Below are 8,055 nucleotides of genomic sequence, written 5' to 3' on the forward strand. Positions count from 1 at the left end.
TTTCTGCAGCTGCAATGAATACTCAATGTGTTGTATTCATCGACAAAGTACACATTTATACATCCTTGTTCTTTGTTACAACAGTCTACATTATTAAATCTGAATGGAGAACCTGATCTATGCTGCCTGTATGGCCATATAAACCCATTACTGTTCACTCTTCTTGGACAATGAACATTTTGCACTAGTTCCCTGTCAACGTGAAAAAACAGTCTATTAAATATATCAATTTACCCTCTCTGTTTTAAAAAAGAGGAGTTCACCTACAATTATCCAGGCACAGGTAGATGAGATGAGGAAGGACAGGCAGTATTAATTCTGCATCACTGTTTTAAAATAACCCAGTATTATTCTGAAGTTTTCTTATGAGTTTGTAGTAAGAATCTAGTACTTACTGTTGCACTTAACATACACATTGTGCTTCTCTTGCATTGTGTGTCTCTCTGAATACAGTCCAGGCACTAATGGTATTACCCAACTTGCCCAACACCACTTCAAATGTGGTATATTCTCTATATGAAAGTGTACATGTTTCTCAATGCCCAGCTCTGTCTTTCACGTAGCACTATCAAGCGGGACCTCAGAGCTCCACTTCTCCATTTGTAGTTTGCACTTCTGTTGCAAACAGACTCCCTGAAGACAGAAGGATTCAGCTTTGGTTTGTTCCCTCACTTCCTGTGTGACTCTTAACTGAATTTGGATATTTTCAGACAATGGAGACCAATTAACAGCAGTTCCTGAACTGAAAATATTTGCTTTTCCAGCTGATAGCAAATTTCAGTAATTAACCTTGTCTTAACACCTTAAGCTTTAACTAGCAAGAGTGATGACTGATGGAGATTGCTTAGCATTATGATGTTTCACCTCTCCTTCAAAGTAGGTTTTGTGCTGTCACATCTGCTTATATCAGCACCAAACGACCGCTGATTTCATCATAATTGCCCTAATTAGAAGTTCAATTAATACACTGAGTTCTTTGGTATCAATGCCACCTCAGCCTGAAGGAGGTGCATACAGAGAATTACTGAGCAATACATGTTAAACTAACAAGGAAGGTCATCAGAAAAAGAAAACTACCTACAGTCTATTGTTCTGAGGAGATCACAGAGGATGACACTCAGTATCCACTTATGCCTCAGGACAGGCAGAAAGGGAGAACTTAAGGAACTCGGTTGAGAGATGTCCATCAGCTGTGAATGAAAATTACATTTCTTATCACTGAAAATCTCATTTAGTTCAGACTTGCTTCCACTAAGGATTAAAACCCTTCCAAAGAACGTTTTGTCTTCACAGGAGGATGAAAATAGCCTAAACTGCCCACAGTGAGAAAAGTGCACAATATGGTAACTTTAAATGGTTATAAAATATAATATACTTCAGCACATAGAGAAATAAAAATGTGGTCATTGAAACTAATCATGAAAATGAAAAGAAAAAGAAATAAGGGGTTTTGCATGAGCGTCGGGCAAATCTCACTAGCAAAGTATCACCAATTCCCTGACTAGAAGTATTTTGCATATCCATCAAATGAAGAATTTGCATGTTTAGAAAAGAAGACAGGGAATTAGCCAAGGGAAACAGACAGCACCCACTTATTAAAAAATGATGCATAGGATGTTCATAAAACAGGAAAGAGCATGTTCACACATTCTTCACTTTTCACGATTCAGGATAAAGGCTACAATCCAGAATCAGTCAAAAAACAGAAATGCAAAATAAATAAAAATATATTCATGCTTTGCTTTTTTCATTCATTCATGCTTTTCTCATTCATTCATGCTTTTTTCTTCTACAAAGAAAAAAACAGTCTTAGTTGTAAAAACTAATATATGACCAATTTCATGGTGTCAAATATTGCTGTGAGATGTGACTTTTTTAAAAGGTGAGGAAATTAAAACACAATTCTGCATGAACTGTCTGGACCTGACCATCTACCTATTATTTATGTTTGCACTGAAATCAATGATCAAGATTTTGTGATACAGGCTCTGAAATAATCTTTTTGCTTCAGTTTCTGTGAAAGAATAAAGCTACATCACAAAATGCCACAAACTAAATGGGACAAGATCTTCACCCGGTATAAACTCTGATATAAATGATGATTTACTCCCTTTTATTTTTTCTCAATATCTGAGAAATGAATACAACACAGCTAGTTTGTCACTGGGTAGGTTTTTATCCATTACATTACACGAATGAATGTAATAACACTGTGTATTAGATGCATACCAAAGATCTTTCAGTTTTCAGGGACATCTGAATATCAACCAGTACACGCACTCTTTTTAAACAACTCTTTTAAGCAACAGGTCCTGACCTTTGCCCAGAGTCACTATCTCTACTAGTTAGATTTCATCTTTAACAGCACTTATTTTAGAAAGAATTAGGCAATAGTGATAACTGTAAAATGTTACTTGTTTTTATTATTCTTGTAGCTAACATTTGTGTTCTCTCTCAAGCAGACACTGGAGTCAAAATTCTACAAAAAATCTGTCCAGCTACAGAATATGGCCTTTTTCATAAAAGAAATGCATAAACTGCACAGTTGATACCCATATGTAAACAACTGAAAATATTTCAAGATATTCTAAGTAAGAACAGCTGCAGGCTAGAACTACTGGTTCTTTGCAGAGGTGCCAAGCAACCTGGAAAACAGGAAGAAGTACCATCATTTCCTGTCACTGCTGTGTGCTCTGTATTGCACACTAGGTATTACCATCTAGCGCACACAGAAGCTGCTAAAAATTTTCGACAAAGGTCATCAAAACAAATGAATCCAGTATTATGATTTGTTAGGCTGCAAAAGCACATTACTGCAGTAGGTCAAAAGCAAGAAAATATAAAGCAGAAGACAGTCACTATTCAAGTGTTGGGTAAATCTGGTGAAAAACAACCGTCTCTGCTCTGCATGCGCATATTCATTTACATTCTCCGACTGTCATGGTCCTAATTTTTTTTGCCACTCTGTAAACATTATGAGGTTTTAATAAACCTACAGCTTATCACAGTAAAGTGTAACTATAGCACCTCAAAATAAAAAGAAGGCCAAGAAGTCAGCAAAACACTGAACAAGGGGCTTTTTGGACTCACATCTTGCCTACATCTCCAACAGATGGAAGTGTCCCCCAACAAGGTTATTCTAGAATAAAGTCTCCCCCTTGTGGATCTCTCACATAATAAAAGCTCCATCAAATACTTAATTGCATAATAAAGCCTGTGGTCCTTCCTTTGCAGGTTAAGAACTTCAGAGGCAAATAGCAACCTGTAATGAAATAATCATGGTACATGGTTTACTTCAGCTCAGTGGGCTCGACCCCACCTCAGGGAAGACAAGCTGTTGTGTTGTAAGATACTTTGTGATTCTGTGATAAATTCATTTGAAAGTCACTACAACTCTCAAAATTTAACTCCTTCCCATCTCCACATAAGTTAGTTAAGAAGGTTGGTTTAGTTACCTTCCACAAACTCTTCAGCTCAGTTAAACATCAATGGTATAACTATTTAGGTAAAAATCCAAATTCCAAACTCTTTCTAACAGTCAGAAGAAATATAAACGTGGCTAGATTCACACCCCACTCCCCCTCTATTTCAAGTGTGTAAGGTTTACTATCCTGGAAACAATAGTTTCATCCTAGAGCAATTTAGTGAGTCTCAGATTAAGGCACTATAGCACTATTTGCAGAGTAACTCTTCCTCAAACTCTTCATTAACTACACTATTCTCTTATTTGTGTTACTTTAAAGAAATACAAAGATTTCTTTGCATTTGATAATTTACATTATCATAAATTAAGAAATCATTGTGATCACTTAAATTAATGCTCTTGAAGTATTTAAACGTGATTCTAATAAATCATGTGTTTTGTCTGCAAGATTGATTTTGATATTTTTATCTTCTAAGAAACAAAATCCTTGATGGCTTGAAATATTATTCAATTATATACATGACAAACTCACATTTTATTCTCAGTACCAACTGTTGAGTCAATATTGGGTAAAAAGCTTTTTAACTATCCAGAGACATGTTCTCACATTAATTTCAGAATTGTAATAAAATGGTTAAATATTTATTTCCTGCAAGTTCTGGAACAGTGCTAGGTTTCCTACTTTCATTAGCAGTCTCTTATTTGTACACAGTAATTGCTTTAAAAATATCGGCATTGTAATTTCTTGCTAGCACTATGATAAATAAACAGAAAGTCTTATCCCTATGCCTCCCCACAGAAGAGCGCAATTCTGCTTCCCTTGATGCGAGTGACAAAACCTCTTTAATTTCAGGATTACACTCAAAGAACTCACGAAAGATGTTAGTTGGACAGTCTGGGACTCCTGTCCTTTCTTGTGGCATAATGGATGCAAGAGCTAAGCAGTGCTACACTCTGCCAGGGTGCCTCTGTATGAACCACAGCTCCTCGAAGTAGAAAGGTAGTTGCTATTACTCCACTTTGATCTGGTCCTTCACCTCCCAATAGCAACTATCTGCAAACCACATTTTCTATTCCAAATGTGAGAGTTTTTAGGATATAAACATCTGGCTATTGGGAGGGCAAAAAAAAGTTATTCATTTATTTCAAACATCTATCAACAATGACTGTCAACTGCTGTTGCTCTGGGACACGCAGAGGCAAAATGCCAAGAAACAATCTGAATCCACAGTGTTTCTGACTTTTCTTAGGAGTTCAGTGCAACAAAAAGGAAGTTTGCACTGCTAAACTGCAAAAGGCTGCTAAAGCTAAGAACACGGGTTCTGATCTCTGCTGCTTGATTCAGGGAAATATGGGCTTGCAGAAACCATGAAGGCAAAGCACTAAGAAACAAAACATCACAAATCTGACCAAGTGACAAGAGAATCCTGCAAAGAGATTCTTTAACCCAGTAAAAAGTATTACATATTTCAGCTGTATTCTCAGAAATTGCCTGCTTATTTTGACAGGATGGATGAGGAACTACAATTCTTACTGAATATAAAATAAAAGGAGGAAAATAATTGGTAATTACAATATTTCAAGCTGTATTTCAAAATCATTGGCACTTTACTGAGTACCTTGATTTTTTGGCAAATAGTCTTCATGCATGATCACCCAGCACTACTAAATGAGCTGTGCTGCTAGCAGTGACAGACATTTATAATATGTGATATTTCACAAGGTGGACAACTGTTAAATTTTATCCCTGAAGAAAAATGTCTATACTACCATGTAACAAAGCTTCTGTATGTGTCAGTACTCGTATTTACGGATTAATAACAACTTTAGTACTTATCATATAGCTTCCACAAATATATGCGTACTTACTCCCACTGAATGCATCAGAATGGGCACACCACCACAAACATGAAACTAGGTTTTCCTATTTAGAGCAAACTACAGGATCCAGAAACAAAGTCTTTCTAAAGCTAAGAACATGTTTCAGCTCCTAGATCTGAGTGATCTGGACATTTAGTCTATTGGTGTCATTCACGCATGAACACATACCAAGGATGAATTTTGTAAAACGGTCATTCAGCTTCAGGTCATTCAACCTGACAGATAATCCCATGATTCTATATGGGAAATTAAGGAAGCTGTATTGTGGAAAATCTATCATCCATTGTCATTTCACACTGTCACCTCTGTGCCATCAAAATAACATGTACCATTGCTGAAGCCATTCCTTACCTTTCCAAGCCTCTTGTCCTCATACAAGAGGTACTTTTCACCTCCTTCCAGACCTCCCTGTTTCTTCAAATATCATGTTCTTCTCACAGCTACATAATTTTATCTTGCCGTCTTTCCTGATTTCTTCATTTTCCCTGACTTTCAGTTGGACTTTCATGGTGCTTGCTATTCAAGCTGTCTTCTCTACCATGTCCCACCCAAAAAAACAATTTCTTTTTAAAATTTTCACCATTTCTCAGTTCTTGCAATGTCTCCCTATTCTCATCATCACCAATCCTGCATCCTTCTTTTCCAAACCATTAATGTCTGCGATCTTTTGCATTCTCCATTTCTATATTCCGCAGGAAACCTATGTATTCTGGGACTGTAAAGCCATGTGAAATAGATGGGTCTGTTAAGAGTCAAAGCCCTTCTCTTCCTCACCATCTCCTTGTAACTGCGTCCGCACTGCTCCATATACCACACTGGCACAGCTCTCTGCATGATCTCATGTGCATTAAAATAAGACACAGCAAGCTGGGAATACAGCAGGGACTGCACACTCTTTTTCTGACCCACAGAAGTTATGTGGAAAAGTTATTAAACCTTCAGCAGATTATTACTATGAGGCATGAACTATGTGAAATGAAATTCAGAAATGGAGTATCTGTGGAGTTTGGGCCATATTACAATATATTAAAAAGCCAGAGGATCAGCTTTCACCAAAACACAGGGAAACATTAAAATTACCCTAGAAAATAAGAAACAAGAACAGTAATTTTAAATGTCTTCTATTAATGAGGGAGTCAGGTGAAACTAGTCTAAGAGGTTACCGGTGTCAGAGGGCTACTCACCCATACACCCTAAAAAAACCATAGCCGCCTGTTCAATTATTACTGCTTACAAAAATTGTGTGAATATATATCTCTACACCTCATCACTACAATCGTGTTCAAGAAGAAGGGAAGTTCACACAGTAGGAAGCCCCATGGCCAAACTTGCTTTTTCTATACAGACATCACTTCTGAGCATTTGCAGAACCACAAAAGAAATCGAATGAAACCTATAAGGGACCATCACGAGCTATTTTTCTCTGTTACGAGCCCTACAGATAACCCATGCATAGAAAGTGAAGCCAGACAGAACAACAAAATCTCTGTATATCAGACTGATTGGTCTTCACACAGTACCTTTAAACTGAGCCCAGCAACTTCTTTGACAAAACATCTTTCAGAAAGATGTCACTCTGGATGTGTAAACGTTGGTAAGTTGAGAGCCTCCACCTCCCTTGCTTACATTTTACAGTAAATTTTTACTGCAAGAAGTGTGTGTACTAAACATTATCTGGCATTTTGGCAGAGGGTATCCTTGGAGTTTCCAGGTAAAAGCAACAAACTGAACACTGCACAAGAAGTAGAGGAATCTGCCTTCTGAGAACATTACTGAAGCTCGAGTATCTCTTCAGCATGGATGTCCCACTTCGCTCACATTATGTCATTATGTCTGCCCTGTGAAATACCAAAGCTTAGTTTGCCTATCTCTGGTAAACGGGTACTACAGTCTGACAATCCAGTCTTGTAATTCTTGTGTCAAGGGGAGGGACATCATTTTGTTCGCCATTAAAGATGTGCCCCCAGTCACTACAAGGGAGACTACAGTTGACAACTTCTGCTTCCCAGGAGTAAGTTGAAAAGGTCATTTGTGCAGAAGATACATTTCTCTTCAGTTTCCCAAGACAAAATGAGCTAAGAATAAACACCTACCTATTGACTTTCCCTTCCAGAAACTAAACTTGCTTCTTTAACCCTTCCTAATATCGTCATAAACATACATTTGCAGTATACCTCTAGCACGCAACACCAGAAACGAAACACTTCACCCTCCATCTTCTACTGGGCAAGGGAAGAGGTAGCCAACACTCCATGAAGGCCTCACTGCAGGCTGGACACCCGTTAATCCATACACTCGGGGCCAGGTGTGACGGTACCCAAAGGCTGCAGACAGCAGCCCCGGCAGCGAGGCAGCCAGAGCACCGCGATCCCGCCGAGGGGGATGGCCATCTCACGCCGGCCAGGAAGGAGAGTGTGGCAGGAACGGGTTCGCCTGCCCCGAGGGCCGGGTGAGAGGGGCGGCCCCGCGGCCGGAGGCTCACCTTGTGCTCCAGGACGCTGATGTAGCCCTCCAGGAGGCCGGCCCCGATGGGACAGCCCCGGCAGCGAGGCAGCCAGAGCACCGCGATCCCGCCGAGGGGGATGGCCATCTCACGCCGGCCAGGAAGGAGAGTGTGGCAGGAACGGGTTCGCCTGCCCCGAGGGCCGGGTGAGAGGGGCGGCCCCGCGGCCGGAGGCTCACCTTGTGCTCCAGGACGCTGATGTAGCCCTCCAGGAGGCCGGCCCCGATGGGAAGCGCCGGGTGATGCG

At 39.6% G+C, this 8,055-nt stretch overlaps 1 protein-coding gene across 1 annotated transcript in view; it reads right to left on the reverse strand.

Moving 5' to 3' along the window:
* The window catches only part of ST6GALNAC5 (ST6 (alpha-N-acetyl-neuraminyl-2,3-beta-galactosyl-1,3)-N-acetylgalactosaminide alpha-2,6-sialyltransferase 5), a 71,668-nt gene extending 63,836 nt beyond the window's left edge, over positions 1 to 7,832 (reverse strand). Inside the window, exon 1 of the mRNA XM_010134926.1 lies at positions 7,788 to 7,832. The gene's annotated coding sequence lies outside the window, so the exon portion shown is untranslated. The remainder of the gene's footprint in view (positions 1 to 7,787) is intronic.
* Positions 7,833 to 8,055: the final 223 nt, after the last annotated feature.

This window comes from Buceros rhinoceros, unplaced genomic scaffold (genome assembly GCF_000710305.1).
Source record: "Buceros rhinoceros silvestris isolate BGI_N320 unplaced genomic scaffold, ASM71030v1 scaffold4204, whole genome shotgun sequence".
NCBI lineage: Eukaryota > Metazoa > Chordata > Aves > Bucerotiformes > Bucerotidae > Buceros > Buceros rhinoceros.